The 25,181-nt window shown below is 34.5% G+C and overlaps 1 long non-coding RNA gene across 11 annotated transcripts in view; it reads left to right on the forward strand.

Annotated features, from left to right (window-relative positions):
- The first annotated feature begins 4,038 nt into the window (after window positions 1-4,038).
- LOC112652778 (uncharacterized) overlaps window positions 4,039-25,181 on the forward strand; it is a 186,514-nt gene continuing 165,371 nt past the window's right edge. For all 11 annotated transcript variants that reach the window (XR_007410430.1, XR_004815253.2, XR_004815251.2 and 8 more), the window contains exons 1-2: window positions 4,039-4,244; window positions 22,979-23,064. This is a non-coding gene — a long non-coding RNA (uncharacterized LOC112652778). The remainder of the gene's footprint in view (window positions 4,245-22,978; window positions 23,065-25,181) is intronic.

Genomic DNA, 25,181 nt, shown 5'->3' on the forward strand with positions numbered 1-25,181 from the left:
AGATTTAGGTTGGGAGTCAAGAGTCAAGAAAAAAACATTTTTTCTAATGTTTTACCGTTTTCATCTACGAAGAGCTGCATTACGCAAAGAATTTTATTACAACTGCATTGGTCATTATTCTGTCGCATCGACACCATTATCTGCATGGAAATGTAGACAAGTGAATATTTGTGGGTGGGTTCATTGCTACCTAAACAAAATTGAAGCCCTATGAATAAGAGAAGAGTGATTGATATCAGATAGCATCTACCAGAGTCAGCCATTCTTGCCCAAATATTAGATGGCACATGCTTGAACCAATTCTTTCGATCTCATTGAGAAAAAGAGAGGAGGGGAGAAAAGAGAGAGAGAAAGGGACTAAGATAAGTTTTAAAAGCATATTGTCATTAACCAGAATCCACAGCGGCAGTTGGTAGCTGATAATATGTAGCACTTGTGACAAGTCCAGATATAGATTATCTAATGTGTCTAAAACCAAACTGTTTGTCCAAGGCTGGAAGGAAAATGGAGTTACCCTAACCAAGGGAGAATTAAAATATATAGTATTTATGGGTTTATAGACTAATTTTATTATTTGTTTGTATAAGATTCCTACACTAAACCACAAAGGGAGGAACTGGTGAAAAAGCATACACTACTATCCAGCAGTTGGAAGCGACCACCAAACTATCTCCCAGAAAAGGAGGAAAAATAATGTAATCATAGAAAATAAGAATTCACACATAATTAGCAGATTTCTTTTTTTTTTTTTTTTTTAATTTTTTTTTTTAATTAGCAGATTTCAAAGAAAATTGAACCAGAAAATTTTTTTTTTTTTTTTTTTTTTTTTTTTTTTTATTTTTTTTTATTTATTTATGATAGTCACAGAGAGAGAGAGAGAGAGGCAGAGACACAGGCAGAGGGAGAAGCAGGCTCCATGCACCGGGAGCCTGACGTGGGATTCGATCCCGGGTCTCCAGGACCGCGCCCTGGGCCAAAGGCAGGCGCTAAACCACTGCGCCACCCAGGGATCCCTGAACCAGAAAATTTAAACAGGCAAGAAGATTTTATTTTTTTAGAGTTATTTGTTTAAGAGAAAGAAAGAGCCACAAACACGGGGGAGGAGCAGAGGGAGAATGAGAAGCAGAACCCCCACTGAGCAGGAATTACCCAACCCCGCCCCAAGCTGGGGGCTTGATCCCAGGACACTGAGATCATGACCCTTTACTGAGGGTGGATGTTTGACCAACTGAGCCACCAAGGTGCCACCAAGTAGGCAACAAAGGTTTTATTCAAGATCATGGCAACAGGCAAGAGGTCAGAACTCACTTTGAGCTCAACTCTAAACCAAGAGCAAGGAAGGTTTTAAGAACTGGGCTGGGAGGGTGGGGGGTGGGAATCATAGACCACCTATGTTTTCACCCTACTCAAAAGAAACTAAACTGTCATATCTTTATGACAGGAGGTAATTTTCAACTTGGAACAAGATGCAGCATGGGAATTAGGTCCCTACCCTTTTAGAGACTGGGAGTTAGAGGTGCTGTCTTGATAATTACATTTCAAAGGGATAGCTCCCAACTCCTTGAGAAAGGCACTCCTGGCTTGCAAAATTGGCAGCAGGCTTTTAAAAAGATTTACATTTCCAGGACGCAGATGTAGTTCCATTTACTTATTTTTTCCTTTTTTTTTTTTTAAACTGTACTTCCGACCTCTTATCCAAAAACAACAACAACAACAATAAAAATAATAATAAATCATTGCCAAGACCAAGGACAAGGAACTTACTCCCCATGTTTTCTTCTTAGGAGTTTAATGGTTTCAGGCCTTACATTTAAGACTTGAATCCATTTTGAGTTAATTTTTGTGTATGGTGTACAGTAAGAGTCCAATTTCATGATTGTGCATGTGGATATCCAATTTTCCCAATACCATTTATTGAAGAGACTAACCTTTCCCTATTGAGTATTCTTGGTTCCCTTGTCAAAGATCAGTTGATAACATATGCATGGGTTCATTTCTGGGCTGTCTGTTGTGTTCTCTTGGTCTGTGTGTCTGTTTTTTTTTTTTAATTTTATTTATTTATTCATGAGAGACAGAGAGAGAGAGAGAGGCAGAGACACAGGCAGAGGGAGAAGCAGGCTCCATGCAGGGAGCCCAACATGGGGCTCGATCCTAGGTCTTCAGGGTCACGACCTGGGCTGAAGTCGGGGTTAAACCGCTGAGCCACCCAGGCTGCCCAGTGTGTCTGTTTTTAATGGCAATGCCATACTGTTTTGCTTACTATAGCTTTTTGATATAGTTTGAAATCAGAAAGTGTGATGTCTCCAGTGTTGTTCTTCCTCAAGATTGCTTTGGCTACTTGGTGTCTTTTGCGGTTCTATACAAAATTCAGAATTTTTTTTTTCTGTGAAAAATGCCATTAGACATTTGATAGATATCACATTGAATCTAAAAATGACTTTGCGGGATACCTGGGTGGCTCAGCAGTTTAGTGCCTGCCTTTGCTCCAGGGTGTGATCCTGGAGACCCGGGATGAGGTCCCATGTCTCCCTCTGCCTGTGTCTCTGCCTCTCTCTCTCTGTCTCATGAATAAATAAATCTTTATAAATAAATAAATAAATAAATAAATAAATAAATAAATAAATAAGACTTTGTATTTTGTGGATATTTTAACAGTATTAATTCTTCAAATCCAGGGATATGGAATATCTTTCTATATATTTGTGTCTTCTTCAATCTCTTCCCTTAGTGTTTTGTTGTTATCAGAGTCCAGATCTCTTGCTTCCTTAGTTAAACTGATTCCTAAGTATTGTATTGTTTTTGGTGCGACTATCAGTAGAATTCTTTAAGATTTATTTTGTTCAGATATTTTGTTTTTACTGTATAGAAATTCAACTGACTTTTGTATATTGATTTTGATATATTTCTATTATGTAACAACAACATCTGGATGGTCTTATACTTTTTTTTTAAAGACTTTATTTATTTATTCATGAGAGACAGAAGACAGAGAGAAAGAGAGAGAGAGAGAGATGGCAGAGATGCAGCAGAGGGAGAAGTAGGCTCCATGCAGGAGCCTGATGTGGGACTCAATCCCGGGTCTCCAGGATCACACCCTGGGACAAAGGCAGGCACTAAACCACTGAGCCACCCAGGGATCCCTGGTCTTATCCTTCTAAGGGTGTTGGGAAGTCAATCCTTTTATTTCAAGTGATGGACATTGAATTACCTATGGTGAGAATTTCAAAACTGTTTCCTTTTTCAAGTGATTATAGTAAATATGAGCCAGAAACTGATGTATTCTGGGACATATTTCCTAAACAGAGGCTTTATTTTTCTGTGAGTATTCTAAGGAATATGTTCTTACTCTTAAAAAAAGATAGTCTCAATTCTTGGTTCAGTTCTGTATATTATCATGTCAGGGCACTGTCCTTGAAGCTATCAAGTTTTTCTTTCTTTTTTTCTTCTTTCTTCTTTCTATTCTTCTTTCTTTCTTTCTTTCTTTTTCTTTCTTTTCTTTCTTTCTTTCTTTCTCTTTCTTTCTTCTTCTTTCTTTCTTTCTTTCTTTCTTTTCGTTCTTCTTTCTTCTTCTTCTCTTTCTTTCTTTCTTTCTTTTCTTTCTTTTCTTTCTTCTCTCTTTCTGTCTTCTTTCTTTCTTTCCTTTCTTTCTTTCTTTCTTCTTTTCTTTCTTTCTTTCGTTCTTTCTTTCTTTCTTTCTTTCTTCTTCTTTCTTTCTTTCCCTCTTTCTTTCCTTTCTTTCTTCTTTTTCTTTTCTTTCTTTCCTTTTTAAAGATTTTACTTATATATTCATGAGAGACACACAGCAGAGAGAGGCAGAGACACAGGCAGAGGGAGAAGCAGGCTCCATGCAGGGACCTGATGTGGGACTCGATCCTGGGACTCCAGGATCATGCCCTGGGCTGAAGGCAGGCGCTCTACCACTGAGCCACCCAGGTGTCCCAATCCCACAGTTATTTCTTTACAATGAAAGAATACATAATACTAAATCAGCCTCATGGAATGGAACTTAAGTGACATAACAGAAAGATGTAACAACCCAGGGTTCTTGCTGACATCACTGACATTGAATGAAACCATCTTGGAAGTGCCTTCCCCATGGGCTTCTTACAATTTGAGATTTTTTTTAAAAATGTGCTAAATGTTGAAACCATCTCTAGTTGGGTTTTCTGTTGAAGACAACCCAAAGAGCTCTAAGTAATACAAAGAATCAGAATTTAAGTTCTCATAAACTACACTCCACAAGGGTAAGTAAAGTTCTTCCTTTAATAATAATAATAAAATAATAATAATAATAATAATAATAATAATAATAATAAATAAGCAATGGGAGCATTTTTCAAAGGCAAGATAAAGGATATGCAAAAAATATCTGTAATAAATACATCATGATAACCATTACTGTCTAGTTGACTAGATTTGGGTAATTTAAAATTTTGATCTGTGACAGTTCTTTGTTTGCATCTTATAACCTAAGTATATGATATTTTTAAAAAGATTAACTGGGTGACGGGCACTGAGGGGGGGCACTTGATGGGATGAGCGCTGGGTGTTATGCTATATGTTGGCAAATTGAACTCCAATTAAAAAATATGTAAAAATAAAAAAGAAGGGGAGGTGGGTGAGGGGATAGGGTAACTGGGTGATGGGCACTGAGGAGGGGCACTCGATGGGATGAGCATTGGGGGTTATACTATGTGTTGGCAAATCAAACTTAAATAAAAACAAATGTAAAAAAAAGATTAAATTTTAAAAAGTATTGAAAACCATCAGTTAACCTATTAGTAAATTGTATTATAAAAGTTAATGATGAGATATTTGTTAAATTACAGTTGTACCTCACAGGTGGTATAAATTTCTGCCTACATCTTGACCTCAGTGTTTAACAGCACAGACCCAAATCATCAGCTTTGATTAGTATTTCCTTATCCTTTGAAAACTTCTTTAAAACTTCTTTTTCCAAACCTTTCATTAGAATGCCATTTTATGATTTTTATTTTTAAGATGAAGAAACACTCACAGAATGGAAACATTTATACAACAAAATTATCTCATCAACTCTCAATAACATTTTGAAAACAACATTATATTTTCCAAAATAAAGATAAAAATATATTTGTAATAGGTGCTGCCAATGCTCTCATAAGTGGGATAGTTTCCCCCCAATCTTATCATTGTTTCTTGTGCAGCCTTCTGTTTAGTTATATTTTTAGACGTATCTTTCAAAATACCATTCCTAACAAGCTTATATAAATTTAGCTTTCATTTAATTAACCTTTCTTCAATAAGAATTTTCATTCAAGTTCTTTGTTTCTATCTGTTCTGCATCATCTTCAATATGAAATGGGAACACATTCTGGAAATTTCTTTTGAATATAGAAAGCTGAATTTTAGCTTATGTAGAAGTTGAAAATTTAGATGATGCCAATTACAGTCAAGGTCATACCAAAAATATATTTTAATAGAGGAGCTAGGCCTTGCTGGTGAGAACTACACAAGTTTGATATAGAAAAGAAGGATGTAAGAACAGTCCTTCTCTGGACCCATCACCGATGGAAAACAACACTTCCCTGTCCATAGATGAGCCCACACAGACTATGCAAATGTAGACAGGGGCAAGACACCATAATCAGATGCAGTAGGTGGAAACAAATATGCTTGAAAAGTGTGAATTTATTTAAACGACAGCTCAAGAAGTTACACTTTTTAGAAAAGTGCATATTTTTAAAAATCACTTCAAGACAAACCAATTACCATATGCTGTGAGGTCTGAATTTATCCTAAAATGAAAATGTGTTAAAAATCTGTCAATTACTTTTTTTTTTTTTTTTTTTTTTTTTACTGGTAATGCTTTTGAGCATTTCCTTTTGGATTCTATCAATTAAGTGTTAACTTCCTTCTACACCCCTCTTTTTTTTAATTTTGTAAGCTAAAATAGCTTAGAGTAGTGAAATACCATAGGCAGCATGGAATAGAAAAATTAACTCCCCCCCCCAACGCGTGCGCGTGCACACACACACACACACACACACACATTTTAGGTTCCAGTGCTTACAATTAGTGCTTTTGAAGTGCAGAAGTCATTTAAAAAACCCAACCCATATCAATTTATGCTTAATGAGTGTGTACTGAGAGATGATACATTAGTTTATCATTGCTGCTGTAACAAATTGCCATAAACTTAATAGCTAAAACAACACTAATTTATTGTCTTAGAGTTCTGTAGGTTAGAAGTCCAGGATGCATATTACAGCATTAAAATCAAACTGTCAGCACGGCTGTTTTCAATGTGGAGGCTCTGGGGAAAATGACTTTTTCTGGCCTTTTCCAGAGGCTGGTGCCTTCCTTGACTTGTGACCTCACAACACTGAACTCAGCTTCCACCTCGACGTCAGCACATCTCTCTTGACTCTGCTCTTCCTTCTTCCTCTTCTAATGACCCTTGTAATTAGACTGGGTCTACCAAGATAAACCAGGATAATCTCAGCATATTTGCTTTTCAATCAAAATACATCTGCAGAGCCCCTTTTGCTATGGAAAGTAACATCTTCAAAGATTCCAGTGGTAACGACATGGATTAGGGGATGGAACATTGTTCCATCTACCACAGAGACCAACATCAGATGCTCAGGGTTCCCTCCTTTTAAATCCTAGAATATCTCCTTTTCCCAGCTAAAATATTTCATCACTCCATGAATTCTAGATTTCATATTTATTTATACAATAATATACAAAGTGATTTAAATATTCTTGTGCAAAAAGTATGATCTTTAGTATTGCAAGTGACTAAAATGCTTTAGGTAATGTTTAAATATTTTGAAGCTATGAATAGAACTTACATATTAAAATAACATTTTTTAATGTTCTTAAACACTAAAACATTATGTCAATAGAAAGCCTGTGAGATCCTGAAAAATGTTGCTAATAAAATAAACTTCCTAGCTTTAAAAAGTTATTTATCTAGGAAAGAGTTAGTAATAATGATAAGCAGTTCAGCTTTTCATACTCACACATACTGATTTCATGTCTTTTTTTTCCCTTATGGAAAATTTATATTCTTCATACAAAAGTTTAAAATTATAGGGAAGAATTACAACATCCACCTTAGAGAAGGATGGGGATGTTGAGCTATAGTCCATGTGGTAAGATATGGACTTCAGTATATTGTTTATTTAAATATCTATGGATCTCTAGCATATGTTTAATTAGTGTTATTCCCTATTTTTAAAGAACAGAGTAAATTTAATGTTGGATTGGTAATTTCTACTGAAAGGCCTAAATGAAGATAGACAGGAAAAAAGCAAACACACACATGCACAGAATAATAAGCCAGCAAAACATCAACATGAACACCACCACTCATTCTAAAATATCACATCAAAATAAAAAATTAAGGTGGCAAGACACATACGGTTTTCTCAGGAATACAACAGCCTATCCAGAACTCATAGTGGGTCAACATGATCCCTCCTCAAAAACCAGATTTATTTGGACCAGGACAGGAAACTTTATTGGAAGACAGTTAAAAAAGTTTGGCTAGCCAAATTGCTATGAGAGAAATAAGATTACATGGAGTCTTTTGGATATCTAAACTGAAAGAAAAATTATAGAGACCTCTACCGATATTACAAAAATCCTATTTCACATTTCAACATTAATGAGATTATACTTTTCTTTTTTTCTAAGTGTACAGATTTTCCTAATTTCATTTAGAGAGACAAAATGTTAGAAAGCCCAGTGTAATATAAGTTGTAAAGATACACTTATTGAATAAATCAGAAGCTAGTTTTTGAAAAGATGAATATTTTGTGCAGAACTTTGGTGAACCAGTGGGAAAAAGACTGAAGTAACAAATTGGAAAATATTAGAAAAAATAAGGAAAAGTTTTTTTTACATCCTAATATGCGGTGAAACATTAGATGGATCCTCATCAATATCAGCATTGACTCTAAAGTCATAGCAATTGTAATTAATAACAGGAGCATGAGATGAACAGGAAGACAAGCCAAAAAAGGTACACAGACTATCTTCCCTTTTTATTGAAGAATATATATATATATATTTTTTGGTGCAAAAACCAGTATCACTGTATTTTAAAAGATTTCATGAGAAGTTATGGATAATGTTTTTCATTCACCCTGTCCATCAAAATTTGTATTTTGGAACATGATCATCATTCCATTAAATTGATTATTTTTGTATAGTACTTTAAATGATGTTGGTAAAGCTGCAAGATCATTTTTTACTCATTTCAATGACAATTTTTAGCAAAATTTTTATCAATATTGTGGATACTAATGACATATATGAAGTTTTGTTTAAGAAGAATATTTTCCTGACAGTGAGAAAGACCCAACTGGCATTATGCATACCAAAAAAACGAGTTTGTAGTCTTTTTTTTCCCTATGTGATGGATAAATCCTTTGAAATTGAGTGTCCTATGCACTGCTAGATTTGATGTTACTCTCTAGGTAGTCAAAATGCAGAATGATTTGATGCATACTTATTTTTTTTTAATTTAAATGATGTAATTCTTGCAATTGCATACATGCTCTTTAATTAAAAGCAAGGATACAGTCAACAAAACTCAAAGACAACCTACAGAATGGGAGAAGATATTTGCAAATGACATATCAGATAAAGGGCTAGTTTCCAAGATCTATAAAGAACTTATTAAACTCAACACCAAAGAAACAAACAATCCAATCATGAAATGGGCAAAAGACATGAACAGAAATCTCACAGAGGAAGACATAGACATGGCCAACATGCATATGAGAAAATGCTCTGCATCACTTGCCATCAGGGAAATACAAATCAAAACTACAATGAGATACCACCTCACACCAGTGAGAATGGGGCAAATTAACAAGGCAGGAAACCACAAATGTTGGAGAGGATGCGGAGAAAAGGGAACCCTCTTACACTGTTGGTGGGAATGTGAACTGGTGCAGCCACTCTGGAAAACTGTGTGGAGGTTCCTCAAACAGTTAAAAATAGACCTGCCCTACGACCCAGCAATTGCACTGTTGGGGATTTACCCCAAAGATACAAATGCAATGAAACGCCGGGACACCTGCACCCCGATGTTTCTAGCAGCAATGGCCACGATAGCCAAACTGTGGAAGGAGCCTCGGTGTCCAACGAAAGATGATGGATAAAGAAGATGTGGTTTATGTATACAATGGAATATTACTCAGCTATTAGAAATGACAAATACCCACCATTTGCTTCAACGTGGATGGAACTGGAGGGTATTATGCTGAGTGAAGTAAGTCAGTCGGAGAAGGACAAACATTATATGTTCTCATTCATTTGGGGAATATAAATAATAGTGAAAGGGAAAATAAGGGAAGGGAGAAGAAATGTGTGGGAAATATCAGAAAGGGAGACAGAACGTAAAGACTGCTAACTCTGGGAAACGAACTAGGGGTGGTAGAAGGGGAGGAGGGCGGGGGGTGGGAGTGAATGGGTGACGGGCACTGGGTGTTATTCTGTATGTTAGTAAATTGAACACCAATAAAAAGACTATCTCACAGTAAAAAAATAAAAATAAAAAAATAAAAAATAAAAGTTGATGTTAATATAAAAAAAAATAAAATAAAATAAAATAAAATTAAATTAAATATTAATTTTGAGGAAAATATGATCAGCCACAAATATAAAAGATGGCACATAATTTTTCAATTCAGAAGTATAATAAGCTAGTTTCTAAGTTCCTTCTAAGTATAATTTAGACACTTTTGAATGCATAATGAAGATTTTGAGTGATCTGAACAATGTAGACTAGATTAGATATAGTGAAAACAAGTCACAAAATATAGCAATTAAAGCCATACTGAAAGGTTCTTGTGTATGTTTCCTTAATCCAGCTCAGCCCCTAAAACTAGACTGTTACAGAGAAATTCATTATATTTGGATATACAGAGAAAAAGTTTCACAAAATATAGTTTTTTCTTAGTGTGTACTTTTACGTTTCTGGAATTTAGTCCTGTCTTTTGTATTTGAACTTTTTACACATGTGGCTCTATTGATATTGCAGTTGTATATGCGATGTAAATCCTTGTTTCATATATTTTTCAATATATTTTTATTGTAACATATAAATGTGCTATGTACAACCTCCACACTTGAGATCATACCAGTGAAACATAAAATGCATTAATTAAAATTGTCAACCTTAAGCCTACCCTTTCCTAGATTTTATTAGGATGTAGCAGACCTACTGGTAGACAGATCAATTTTCATCTCTCTTTCTTCCTTATTAATAAGCAAATGATATAAATTGATGAAATTTATGTGCAAACAGGACATAATTTCTGATTGGTCCAAGCCAATTATGACATATATTTTTTTTCTATTCCTTTGTGTTAATGAGTAGTCTAGCTGTGAGTACTTTTTTTTTTTTAAGTACATTTTTTTTTTAAGTAAAGTAGGACTTCTTTGGGGTCTTCTCCATAGAAATTTTCATTGTGACAAAAGAAAGGAGTTGTAAGACAAGCATTTTTCCTGCTTCCTTCCTCCTTGCCTTGGGGACTCTCTAGACAGGACATAAACCCTGTATCTGTGATAACTCACTCAGAATCATGGAAAGAAATCCTTAGAAATAAGGTTAATTCCCCAAGTACACAAAGAAAGAGAGGAAAAGGGCTGTATCCAAGACTGCAACCATGGACCCTTTGACTATTGACTATAGACGCACCTTATTTTATTGTATTTAGCTTTATTATGTTTTGCAGATACTTAATTTTTCACAAATTGAATGTTTGTGGCAACTCTGCAGGGAGCAAGTAAATTGGTACCATATTTCTAATAGCATTTGCTCACTTCGTTTCTTTGTGTGACATTTTGGTAATTCTTGTAATATTTCAAACTTTTTCATTATTGCTTATGCTATGATAATTTGTGAAGAGTGATAATTTATGTTACTATTGTAATTTTTGGGAGGCACCTCAGACCATGCCCATAAAAGATGGTGAACTTAAGTAATGGATGTTGTGTGTGTTCGAATTGTTTTACTGACCAGCTATTCCCAATCTCTCTCTGCCCCTCTGGCTTCCTATTGGCTGAAACACAATAATATTGATATTAGGCCAGTTAATAATCCTACAATGTCTTCTAAGTGTTCAAGTGAAAGAACAAGTCACACATCTTTCACTTCAAATTAAAAGCTATAAATGAGTAAGCTTAGTGAGGGAAGAATGTCTAAAGCTGAGGTAGGCCAAAAGTTAGGTCTCTCGTGTAGGTTAGCCAAGTTGTGAGAGCAAAGGAAAAGTTCTTGAAGGAAATTAAAATTCTACTCCAGTAAATGCTCAAATGATAAGAAATAATAATAAAGAAAAAAACCTTTATTACTGATGAGGAGAAAGGTTTTCTCTTTCTTTCTTTCTTTCTTTCTTTCTTTCTTTCTTTCTTTCTTTCTTTCTTTCTTCTTTCTTTCTTCTTTCTTTCTTCTTTCTTCCTTTCTTTCTTTCTTCTTTTTTTTTTTTTTGTGTGTGTGTGTGTGCGTGGTCTAGATATAAAGTCAAACCACTCACAATTTTCCGTTAGCCAAAACCTAATCCAGAGCAAGGCCCCAGTTCTCTTCACCTCTATGTAAGCAAAGGGAGGTAAAAAAAAAAAAACTGCAGAAAGAAGTTTGAAGCTAACAGAGGTTGGTTCAAGAGGTTTAAGGAACAAAGCTGTCTCATAACATGAAAGAGCAACATGAAACTTCAGATGCTGATGAAGAAGCTGCAGCAAGTTATTCGGAAGACCTAGCTCAGATCATTAATGAAGGTACAACAGATGTTCAATGTAGACAAAACAGCCTTCCTTTGGAAGACGATGCCATTTAGGACCTTCATTGCCTAGAAAGGAGCAGCCAGTGACTGGCTTCAAAACTTGAAAGGCCAGACTAACCATCTTGTGAGGGGCTAATGCAGATGGTGACTCTCAGTTGAAACCAGTGCTTGTTAAACATCTTGCAACAACTATGGCCCTTAAGAATTATCATAAATCTACCCCATCTGAGCTGTATAAATGGAACAATAAAACTTTTATGACAGCACATCTATTTCCAACATGGTGGTTTACTGAATATTTTAAGCCCACTGTTGAGACTCACTGCCCAGAAAAAAAAAAAAAAAAAAAAAAAAAAAAAAAAAAAAAAAAAAAAAAAAAAAAAAAAAAAGAAAAGAAAAAAGAAAAAGAAAGAAAAATATTCCTGTCAAAATATTAATGTTCATTGACAATGCACCTGGTCACCCAAGAGCTCTGATGAAATCTATAACGAGACTAATATTTCCATGCCTGCCAACATAACTTCCATTCTGTACCCCATGAACCAGGGATTAACTTTGTCTTTCAAGTCCTATTATTTAAGAAATACATTTTGCCAGGCTGTAGCTGCCATAGACAGTCATTCTTCTGATGGTTCAGGGGAAAGTAAATTCAAAACCTTTTGGAACGGATTCACCATTTTAGACAGTTTTAAAAATATTTGTGACTTATGGGAAGAACTTAAAATATCAACAGTAATAGGAGTTTGGAAAACGTTGATCTCAGCCCTCATGGGTGACTATGAGGAACTAAAAACTCCAGTGGAGGAAGTAACTCCAGATATGGTGGAAAGAACAAGAGAACTAGAATTAGAAGTGGAGACTGAAGATGTGTCTGAATTGCTACAACCTCATGATAAAATTTTAATGGGTGAGGAGTTGCTTCTTAGAGATGAGCAAAGACAGTGGTTTCTTGAGATGGAATCTACTTCTGGTGAAGATGCTGTGAAGAATTGAAATGGCAACAAACGATTTGGAATATTTCATGAACTTAGTTGATAAAGCAGCAGCAGGGTTTGAGAGGATTGACTTCGATTTTGAAAGTTCTACTGTGGATAAAATGCTGCCAATATTGCATGTTACAAAGAAATTGTTCGTGAAAGGAAGCCGGTCACTGTGGCAAAGTTCATTGTTGTGTTATTTTTAAAAATTGCCACAGCCACCCCAGCCTCCAGCAACCACCACCCTGATCAGTCAGCAGTCATTAACATCAAGGCATGAATTTCTACCAGCAAACTGATTGCAACTCACTGAAAGCTGAGATACTGGTTTGGAATTTTTAGCAATATTTTCTAATTAAGATGTAGACACTTTAAAGATGTAGTCCTATTGCACACTTCACCAACTACATTATAGTATAAACAGAATTTTTCTATGCACTAGGAAACCAAAAAATACATTTGACTTGTTTTGCTGTGGTGGCCTAGAACTGAATCCACAATATCTCCAAGGTATGCCTATCTCATTAACAATACCCCAAAAGCATGCAGTACATTTTCTTATGAATTAAGCTAATCTTAGTCACAGTTCTGTTACTGTAGCCAAAAATATTCCTTTATCATACAACTTTTATTTATTCGTTTATTTATTTTCCTTGCTCTTTTATTTTTCCTGTTAACTCAGTGGACTTAATTTTAAGTTGCATAAACCTAAAAAAAGAATCAACTTATTTATATTTTTAACTACTCCCAATTAATGTACATGTTTTATGAAAAGTAGAGGATAGCAATTTAGAAAGAAAATAAAATAGCACTCATGTTAACATTCTGTTATGTATCATTCATCTCATTTCCTGACATACACAGATACACACACATCCATAAATCCCAGAAATTAGTCACCTGAGAAGTTATGTAGTTTTGCTGCCTGATTTTTGAAATAATTTTGTTTTTTTTAAAGCAGTTTTGGGTTCACAGCAAAATTAAGTGGAAGGTACAGTGATTTCCCATATACTTACTCTCTCCACACATGCATAGCCAGCCACACACCACCCATTGGCATCTCATGGCAAAGTGGTATCTTTGTGACAAAGGAGGTTACGCTACATTAATGGTCACACCACCTTGTCATCTAAAGTCTATAGTTTAAGGATTATTTCTAATGTGTTGTACATTCTATGGATTTTTTAAAATATATAATTGCATGTATCCACCATTATAGTATCATTTATAATGGTTTCACTGCCTTAAAAATCCTGTGTTCTGTCTTAAAAATCACCACTGTTTTTTTTTAACTGTGTCATAGTTTTCCATTTCCCAAAGTGTCATATAATTGGAATCATTCAGTTTGTGGCTTTATCATATTGGCTTCTTTCCCTCAGTAATATACATTTAAGTTTCCTCCAGGTCCTTTCATAACTTGATAGCTTATATCTTTTTAGCACGGAATAATACTTCACAGTCTAGGCGTACCACAGTTTATTTATCCGTTCACCTACTGAAAGACATCTCGATTGCTTCCAAGTTTGGGCAGTGATGAACAAAGTTTTTATAAACATTTTTTAAAGACTTTTATTTATTTATTCATAAGAGACAGTGACAGAGAGAGAGAGAGAGAGACAGAGAGAGAGAGACAGAGAGTGACAGAGACAGAGACAGAGAGAGACACAGGCTGAGGGAGAAGCAGGCTCCATGCAGGAAGCCTGATGTGGGACTCAATCCTGGATCCTGGGATCAGGCCCTGGGCCAAACGCTCAACCTCTGAGCAACCCAGACGTCCTTTTTAAAAACATTCTTGTGCATATTTTTATGTAGATGTAAGTTTTCAAATCAATTGAGTAAGTACTACATTGTATGACTGCTGGGTCATATGGTAAGAATAAGCTTAATTTGATAAAAAATTTCCAAACTGTCTTTTAAAGTTGCTCTATTAAGTCTGCATTCTCACCAGCAATGTATTCTCATTCCTGCTGCACCACATCCTTCTCAAACTTTGGTGTTGTCTCTCCCTCTGCCTGTGTATCTGCCTCTCTCTCTCTCTCTCTCTCTCTCTCTGTGTGTCTCTCATGAATAAATAAAATCCTTAAAAAAATGGTATTGTCAAAGTTCTAGATTCTGTCCATCCTACTGGGTATCCATCTCATTTTTGTTTTAATATGCATTTCCCTAATGACATATGAAATGGAACGTTGTATAGTATGCTTATTTTCTATCTATATATATTCTTCAGTGAATTACCTATTATGTTCTTTTGACCATCTTTGAGTGATTTATTTTCTTATTGTTGAATTTTAAGAGTTCTTTTTATATTTTGGATAATTGTCCTTATTAGATACATCTTTGCAAATATTTTCTTCCAGTCTCTAATCTTCTCATTCCATTAGACATTCTTTTTTGAATGTTTTTTATTTCAGTGAAGTCCAGTATTGATTCTTATTTTGCATGACTTTGTCTTTGGTGTTAAATCTAACAAGTCACTGACAAACTCAAGGTAATCTTTAAAATATTTATTTATTTATTTATTTATTTATTTATTTATTTATTTGAAAGAATGTATGAGTGAGGGGCAGAAGGAGAAGCAGGCTCCCCGCTGAGTGGGAAGCCTAATGCCGGGCAGGATCCTAGGGCGCTAGGATTATGACTTGAACCAAGGCAGATGCTTAACCAACTGAGCCACCCAGGCACCGCTAAACCCTAGGTCATTTAGATTTCTCCTATGTTATCTTCTATGAGATTTCTAGTTTTGCATTTTAGGAGTAGGTCTTTTATCCATTTTGAGTTGAATTTTGTGAAGGGTGTATAGTCTGTGTCTAGATTCACTTTTTTGTCTGTTTGTTTATGGATATCCAGTCTAGTACCATTTATGGAAAACTGGCTTCTCTCCATTGTATTTCCTTTGATTCTCTGTTAAAGGTCATTTTGATTATATGTATGTGAATCTGTTTCTAGGCTTTTTAACCTATTTTTAACAATTAATTTCTATCTGTTACCTAACATATCCAAAATTGTGAGACTTTTCATTGGTTTTTCATTTTCACTTTTATAAATTATAGTATCACAGTATATTTTGAAAGACAAGTCTACTGCTTCTAAAATCAAAATGAGGGCACCTGGGTGGCTCTGTGTTTGAGGTCATGATCCTGGGTCCTGGGGTGGAGTTCCATGGGGCTCCCTGCAGGGAGCCTGCTTCTCCATCTGCCTATGTCTCTGCCTCCCTCTTTGTGTCTCTCATGAATAAATGAATAAAATCTTACAAAGTAAATAAAATCAAAATGAAATTTTATAATATAAATGTTACACATTTATTTCTAAATTTTTGTGTTTTAAACTTATACAAAATGCATAGTTCTTTCACTTAATTCTGTTGCTGAACAGTATGCACCAATCAACTGTTAAATTGCCATTAATACCACTTTTTCTTGACAACAATAGCACACCGCTAATTTATTGGTTATATACTAACTCTAGTCCAAATTTATCATTTGGGACAAAATTCTAAAGAAAATTAGATGTATATAGAAGTTTATAAATTGTCCATATGTTCATTTTTCTAAAAAAACAAATAAGCTCAAAAGTCTTTGTGTTAAGAATAAAACAATGCATTTTTATTGTAACAAATAAAAATTGGGGCAGATGGAATGATGTTGTAAAAAAAAACTGCTTAAGAAATGAATTTTCAGATTAATCACACTTTATTCCTCTCCAAATTCTTAACCCATTCATGCAATCTCATTTAGAATAAATAAATACACAAACAGAAAAACAAAACAAGTATCATGACTTTCGTGTGTCCTGTTCATTAGAAAATTATAACGATTTTCTAGTAAAAGAAGGGAAAATCATTTTTTCTAATGATGAGATGATAATTTTATAGATACTGGAATAGATTTAGCAAGATTAACCTGTCAGGTTGCTTATAATGCTTTCTGAAGCTCAATTTGTCTATGGATAAAATGTGTTTAATAATGACTAAAAATGGGTCACCTGGGTGGCTCAGTCAGTTGAGTGTCTGACTCTTGGTTTTGGCTCAGGTCATGATCTCAGGATGGTGAGATTGAGCCTCTGTCGGGCTCTGCATTGGGCATGGAGTTTACTTAAGATTCTCTCCCTCTTCCTCTCTCTCATGCAGTCTCATTCTTTCTCTCAAGAAAAAGATTAATAATAATCACATTTTTGATAATAAATTAATTTTTAAAAGTAAATTAAAATCTTTTTATTTTCAATTTCTTCCATTGATGATCTTCAATAGATGCCTCACTGTACCAAGTAAGATATAACTAAAGAATACGTAATCAGCTAGGCTTCTTTCCATCTAGCTAGATAGCTAGATTTGTCTGTGTCATAGGGATTTGATCGTATGTAATTGTCAGAGCCGGCTAAGTATATTGGTTAATCAGTCTCTGTATGGCTTATTCTTTGCATATGAAGTTACAGTTGAAGTCTACAGAAATGGGGAAGGGAAGATGTTGATAAGCTAAAGGAGAACAAGAACAAATTAAAATTCATAGCAGGAGCTGAGGCTCATGATGATGGATTGAAAGCCATGACAATTTTATAGTCTTTTACTTTACTGCTATCAGTATCCTGCAGAAGCTGGGCCCTTCATCACTGAGCTAAATGCCTAGCATATGTGTAGAAAAGTTTCAAGGTGGATCCATGGGAAAGTGAAGCAGTGGTAAGGTCAGACCTTGCCTCTTGCCAATGTTGTGAATAACCATATCTTCACCAAAATGTGAGAGCTTAAAAATTGCTGCTTCACCTTTACCCTCTCAATCAAGAACAATAACCTCTCTTTTGGTCTATCCTAATCAGAAACACAGGAAAGGGAATTCTTAGAAACACCATCTAACTTAGCCAAGTTGGCACATTAAAAAGCATGGGAGTGCCAACTTGGCACCTATACCATATATCTCCTTAAAGCATACTTCATGTCCAAATAGAGAAGATAATAAATCACGCTTCTACCTAACATCGTGCAACTCTCCCAATAAATGAAAACACAGTGACTTCCTAGAAGAGGCTGCTTGCCCTCTTTTTGTCTTTGTGTGATGTTCATTCTTTTCTTAGTTCCCATTTGATATCATGTAATTTAAATACTGAGTTACAAAATTAATTATAATTAATACATCTCCTATTAGATGACAAAGGTATGAAAAAAGAAGACATTTACTGAACATATATACAAACATTCATATCAAAATAAGGATGAAAACTCATAATTATTATAGCCATTTACACACATAGTGTCTTGACGATAGCTCATACAGGCAGGGCAAAAATGATTAAGATGGCCATTTAAAAATATTTGCATGCAATTATTTTACACCTTTATTGATGTGTAACTGATATACAAAAAGATACACTTAATGTATACAATTTGATGATTTTTGACATGTATATACGCCTGTAATAATATCGCCACAGTCAAGGTAATAAACATATCCATTATTGCCAGAAGTTTTCTTTTGAACTGGTAATATGTGAAAACTGTTGAAAACATTTTAATCAGATGGGGCATATGTTTGGCTGTCGTCAGTTTCTGGGAACCGTAGCATATCTCTGCCTTTAGTACTTTATTTTCATTTCTGAATAATGATCCAAAAAATATTGATTTGTCTCTGCATAAATAATTACTGGAAGTTGATTCTTTGTCTAAATAGGAAATTGTCACAAGGTTACATTTAATTACAGGCTGTCAAATTTTGTCCTGAAGTCTCAATGTTTTAATAAAAATCAATGAAAAATAAAAATTTATCCAAGATGGATTTACTTTATTGCAAATCAAATTGCAATATAACTACAGACTATTTTTATTTGATTAGGAGATGAAATTATCTAAAACAACCCATTTTGTGACAAATATTATTCAAGTTACATAAGTTAAGTAACAACTATAAATGGGAACAAAAGCAACTAAGTATAGTCACGGACACTATTGTGTCCAGCAGCCCTAAGGGGAAAAAGAAAAGATATTTTTTATTTCCTTATATCAGTCACATATCATGTAGGAAAGGACACTGGTTGGTGCATATTTTCACTTTGGAACAGTTTTTCTGGAGAGACAGTTTCCAAGTTGAGTCATATGCATTGAATGTGGCCAGGATGACAGGATTTTTACTAACTAGAGAAAATTTCTCAAAAACATAGTGGAAAGTTGGGCTGTTGATCAGATAAAACAATAGATGCGCACTCAATGTGCATCTAGGTTAAAGAGGATTTTTTTAAATCTTATTATTCATATTCTGGTTCATACTATAATTTCCCAGAAAATACCCTTAATGTTCTGAGTTCTTTCTGGGAATATTTTCATATAACTAAGCTAAAATCAATAGATGAACAATGACAGAATTAATCTAAAATGACATTGAAAAACTATATTTCTAGCAGTCTTAGTTTCTTGTAAATCGTTTTAAGCTATATTTTTTCTCTGCCTATATGTACACACCATTATGCTGTAAGAAACTACAACACTTAAAAAAAAAAGACTTTATTTCATTTTTGCATTATGACAAAAATCAAAGAAAGCTCACACATTACCCTCTCATGAAATTTGCTTCTCAGGCAATATTCTAAGGTTGGCACCTTTTTTTTTTTTTCTTTTTTGACATGCTTGCAGCAATCATTTAGTTTTTGAATATCTGTATCGAATAACGGAAGATACTATAAAGCAGATTGTATTTTTCACACTTTTGGCTAAATATATGTATGAATATCTTACTTCTTCCTAAAATAAATCCCATCCTTTGCCAGAATCGTTAAAATTCTTTAGTGTATTACTGTTTCATGGCAATGAAGTTCATTTCAAGATTAACTACTGCATTTAAAACACTAGAAAAAGTCATGAAAAATTTAATGCAGCCTTAAATTTTGAGCACATTTCTATAAATGAACATGGTTAAGAGCACACTGCGCTTAGAAGCTTACAACACATTTTTTGTTATTTTAAAGACATCAACATGTATTTAGATTAGTGTTGTATTGTTTTAAACATAATCCTATTAAATGAGGGAGGATAAGCTAACCTTAGTTCATTTGCTGTTCTAAAAGTCTTCTAAAAGTTACCACTATCACTAATTACTGTTGAAGCATCATTACAAACCTTTGTGTCACCTCTTATATGTTTCCCTGAGGGAGACACTGTAAGAAATGATCCATAAAAGCAGATTTAAAAGTGGTGTCAACAATAGCGTATAAACCACTATAGTCATATTTTCACAGTAAAGGCACTGAAATAAACCAGATGGTCTCTTTTCCCTTCCTGAAGGTTAAATTGAGTGCATATTTACTCTCCCTTTAATTATAACCTTCATTGTTCAGGAAAACTTTTAACTGAAAGACATTGCACATAATTTACATATAATTTGTCAGGTCAATGCATAAATTGGAAAAAAAAGTAGCCTAGTATTTTGGTAACAAATAGGGTTAGACATTGCATCTGTCTCAAAATGATACACATTTTTTTTTTATTTTTGTTGATGTAAAAGTTGTGTATAACTTTTTTTCCTTAACTATATTTTGTGCAGGGAATCTTGTATAACTTGCTTCTAATAGTTACATACCTCCTTGGAGCCCCATTTATAAAACATATTTGAAGTTTTTTTAGGGGCATATGAATGGCTCAGTGGTTGAGCGTCTGCCTTTGACTTGGGTCGTGATCCTGGGTCCTGGGATCGAATACTGCATCAGAGTCTCTGTAGGGAGCTTGCTTCTCCCTTTGCCTATGTCTCTGCCTCTCTCTGTGTCTCTGATGAATAAATAAATAAAATCTTCAGAAAAGAGGTTTTTTAAACACAGAGTTTCTGTGAATATCAAATATGGTGGTATACCTTAATCAAGCATATTAGATTATACTCAAAAGACCCTCAACATTTAAAAGTTGATTAATGAAAAGTTGGACAATTAAAGCTGAACATATCAACCCACAAATTGGATCGGTTGTTAACACCCCTTTTGTCTGACCACAGAATAAAGGATATGTTAGCTACTGAACGCTAAGTATTGGAGATCTCCATTAAGCCTAATATTGTTCCACGGTATACTTCTCTTATCAAAATTAATATGATAAATGAAAGCACTGATATTTACTGAGTATTCCCATGATGTATGCACAATACAATGTTTGTTTTCTTAATTTTATAGATCAGGAAATAGGAATTGAGAAACTTTGTACTTTGCCCCAAATCCTTCCACCCATTACCATATTTAGAGAATAACCTCGATTATTAGATGTCAAAAGCATTTGAGTAAAAGTTAAACAAATATGACAATACAATAGACAATATCTGTGTAGGGAAGAGGTGGAAACAGTATGGGAGGCAAAAGAAGCAACACAGTGCATTCACAGAGGGTGACACTTGCATTCACTCAAGTCTATGATTCTAATGTTCAAGTTTCCTGCAGAGGTGGGAATCTGACTGGTAGATGAGAAACTACTGGGAAAAAGATGGAATTTGTGAATCCTTCTCAAAATGGAGAATCTCTCAAAGAATTGCTCCAGAAATTGGAAGGTGTGTGTGTGTGTGTGTGTGTGCGTGTGTGTGTGTTGGGAATGAGCTGCATTCTCACTCACTGTGTTCATTAAAAGGAATCCCAGCTCAACTAGCCAAGGCTGTTTGTAATAAAATTCCTTCAATTGTCTCTACCCCTAACGAGATTGACATGATAGAGAGCCACAGAACAGTAGATGAGGCCTCTGGTCAAAAAAAGGAAAGAAAGAAGAAAGAAAGAAAGAAAAGAAAGAAAAGAAAGAAAGAAAGAAGAAAGAAAGAAAGAAAGAAAGAAAGAAAGAAAGAAAGAAAGAAAGAAAGAAAGAAAGAAAGAAAGAAAGAAAGAAAGAAAGAAAGAAGAAAGAGGAAGGAAGGAAGGAAGGAAGGAAGGAAGGAAGGAAGGAAGGAAGGAAGGAAGGAAGGAAGGAGAAAGGGAAAGAAAGAGAGAGAGAGGGAGAGAGAGAGAAAGGAGCGAAGGAAGGAAAGAAAGGAAGAAGGAAGGAAGGAAGGAAGGAAGGAAGAAGGAAAGAAGGAAGGAAGGAATAAAGCAGAAGAAGGATGAAGAAGGAAGAGAAGGAAGAAAAAAATGATACTTTCCATATGATAAAAGGGAAAATGTGTAACTGTCAATAGAAAGTATGTAAACTCAGAGGGAAGGATTTTTCTAACTTATAAGGTGTAATAGAAAATGCTACAAGAATTGTTTATCACAACAAATTTCCAACCCTTGAAGCATCAAGCATGCTATTCTAAGAATAAACACGTCAATCATTTGAAAAATATAAGTATTAATATTCATAACTCCAAATATGAAGATATAAAAAGATTAATGTAAATATTTTTAGATGAAAAATGAGCATTGTTGCTATGGTCTAAATAAGAATATTGTTCTGTGCAGACTGTAATTTAAATTAAATCCCATGAACTTTATTTTTGTAAGTAAACAGAATAACTGGAGAAATGGAAAGTCATTCAAAGAAGAGTGTCACTGAAATGTGCTCCCCCAAAATTCAACTGTTGAAGCCTTAATTACTAATATCACTGTATTTGGAAACAGGATCCCTAGGACATAAATTCAAATGAGATCATAAGAGTAGGACCCTAATCTGATGGGACTATGGCTTTATAAAGAGGAAAAGAGGATAACAGCAAGAAAGTGACCATGTGCAAGCCAGGGAAAGAGGCCTCACCAGAACCGAACTCCACCAGAATCTTAATTCTGGACTTTTCTGCCTCCAGAATTATGAGAAAAAGAACTTAAGCCACCAAGTCTATAGCATTTTGAATGGCAGTCAATTCAGACTAATACAAAAAGAAAACTGAATTCAGTTCAAAAAATATTTATGAACTTACAGCATGCAAGACATTTTATGAAATGCTAAGACACTGAACATATATTATTCTTCATTAAATAAGTAGAAACATATAATTGTGCCTTCTCTTACCAAATAAAATAACGGTTGAGATAATAGGAACCTATATAAACATATATGTATTTAAGCCCATAAACGTGTATAAATACCTAAAGATTACAGGCATGTGTGCAAATTTGTGCATGTTTGTGTGTGTAGAAACGGTGTATTTATGTGAGAGAGAGATTGGATCTCGTGAGGCTGATGCAAATACACATTAAAAAATACATCATCATTTTATTAATACCTCTGGTTAGCAAGAACATGATAATGTTTCAGTAAACAGTAGATTAATAGCAATTGACCTGTCTTCCTGTTTTCCACAGTGATGCTTCATAAAGTTCGGGCCTTTTTAAACTGGAGTCCGTAAGTAAGAAGAATTCAGATGCAAAATATCAGCGCTCCTTAGCAAGTAAGCCTTGAGTCCTAAGTGTACTATAAATAGCACTGAACTCCCAAATCGCACTGAAATGACACACTGCTAGAGCCCAGACACTGTGTCTCAAACAGAATAGCAGAGAGTTTCTTTTGTTCCACTTAAACCAACTGTCTAAGTTCACAAATATAGGCTCTCCCTTCTTACCCAAAAAGAAAACAGAGGAACGAGGCAATTTCCTGGGTGATTATCACAATTCAGTGTTTCACTTTTCTACAGAGCTCTCTGTCAATTATTCTTATTTAATGGAAGTAGAGATTTTGGAAATGAACATATTTGAGTGACAGTAATTTTGCTAAAAATTGCTGAAGAAAAGTGAACCTTAAGAAAAAAAAAAAATGTATCAACTTCATGAGACCAAAGCAGAGCTATTCTTTTTCTGAGGTAATAGGATGTTACCATTCAAACAGGGCTTTAACTCAAAAAGGAGTTGTATTTTCCAAATCGGTAATAATTACTTTCATTTTGTAATGAAAGTTTGCATTTGAGAGTGCGAACTCTCAAACTCAAATAAGAGTTTGCATAGGATAATGTAACACTTATCTATACCTATACTTGTGTTTTTTCCAGTACATTTCTAAAATGTGGCCATAAGATAGGCCATGACGATACACTGATACATGGGCAGAAGAGTGCTGTTCACTTTGAGAAAGGAATTGGGAAGAAAATTTGATATATTTAATATATTATATATTAAATATATATGTATATATTTTCAGGAATGATAAATGCTATCATAAAATCAAATGAAATGATGTAGGAAAAAATGAATGGGGACGCTTATCTAAAGAGGTGATTCTTTAAGGTAAAATCTGGATGAAAAATGGAGCCAGTTTTATTAAAATGTGGAGAGATATTCCAGAAATCAAAACAGCAAAAACAAAAAACAAGGTCATGAGGCACAGGAGTTTGAGTGGGGTTGGTAAACTTTTTCTGTGGGAGCCAGTTAGTAAATAGTTTAGCCTTTAAGGGTAATATATGGTCTCTGCCATATATTTTTCTGGTTTCATTTAAAGCTGTTTACAAATCTAGAAACCATTAACTCATGGGCTGTACAAAAACAGCCCATAGGTTGGATTTAGCTCACAGGCCATGGTTTGCCCTTGCATTAGAAGAACAAATGGCAGACAAACAGGAATGGGATTTAGTTGGTTAACAACAGTGCCAAGACCCAAGGCAGTCTGATTCAATAATACACTCCCAAGCATTGCCCTACTTTTGTTCACAATAATAAATACAGATACAATGCATATAAACCGCAGAAAGGCAGGATCCACAAACTCTTCCCCATAGAATCTGAGAGGTTTTCTCAGGGTTGGTGAGCCCCATCATTTTAATCTCTTTTTTTTGTTAATCTATTCTGGTCTTGAGCAAAATACCTCTTTTTTTTTTTTCTTGTGAAATCAGTAAAATGCATATATATTCAGCACTTTTGCTATGCCCACCCTTGTGCTAGGCCTTCTACAATGATAATAGTAAATTTGAAGACCAAGTTTAATGTCACTGAGAGAGGCATTTTGAGGTGGTTGAGAGTAGAACTTCTGAAGTCAGACTGTGCTAAGTTGAATTCCATGTTGGCAATTTCTTTAGATGTGTGACCTCAGACATGTTATTACCTTACATCTCCAGTCTTGGTTCCCTTTTTCTATATTAAAGAAACTCTAAATAAAAAGCAATTCACAAATTCCAAGTTTAAAAAAGGCTAGCAATTAGGAAATAGCAATCATAGCATCATACACACATGTTCTTCTTTCTCTCTTTTTCATTTTAAAAAATAATTGCTTTTAGCTAGCTACGAAAAAGGCAAATAATGTTTACATATAACAAATTCATTAAAGGTACATACATTTTGAGCTATCATGCTTTGATATATAAATGTAACTGAGGGCAGAAGTAGAAGTAAGTAAAGAAGTGAAATATTCAGGATTCAGGAAGAGAAATGAAATAATAAAGTACTCCAACAGAAACATATTCTCCCGAGTGTGAACAAAGATATATGGACATGTTTGGATAAATAGAAAAGAATCAAGAGGAACAAACATGAAAATTGATATAAATTAAATCTTCTCCAGGCAGGAGATCTTGACTATTTA

This window comes from Canis lupus, chromosome 4 (genome assembly GCF_003254725.2).
Source record: "Canis lupus dingo isolate Sandy chromosome 4, ASM325472v2, whole genome shotgun sequence".
Lineage (NCBI taxonomy): Eukaryota > Metazoa > Chordata > Mammalia > Carnivora > Canidae > Canis > Canis lupus.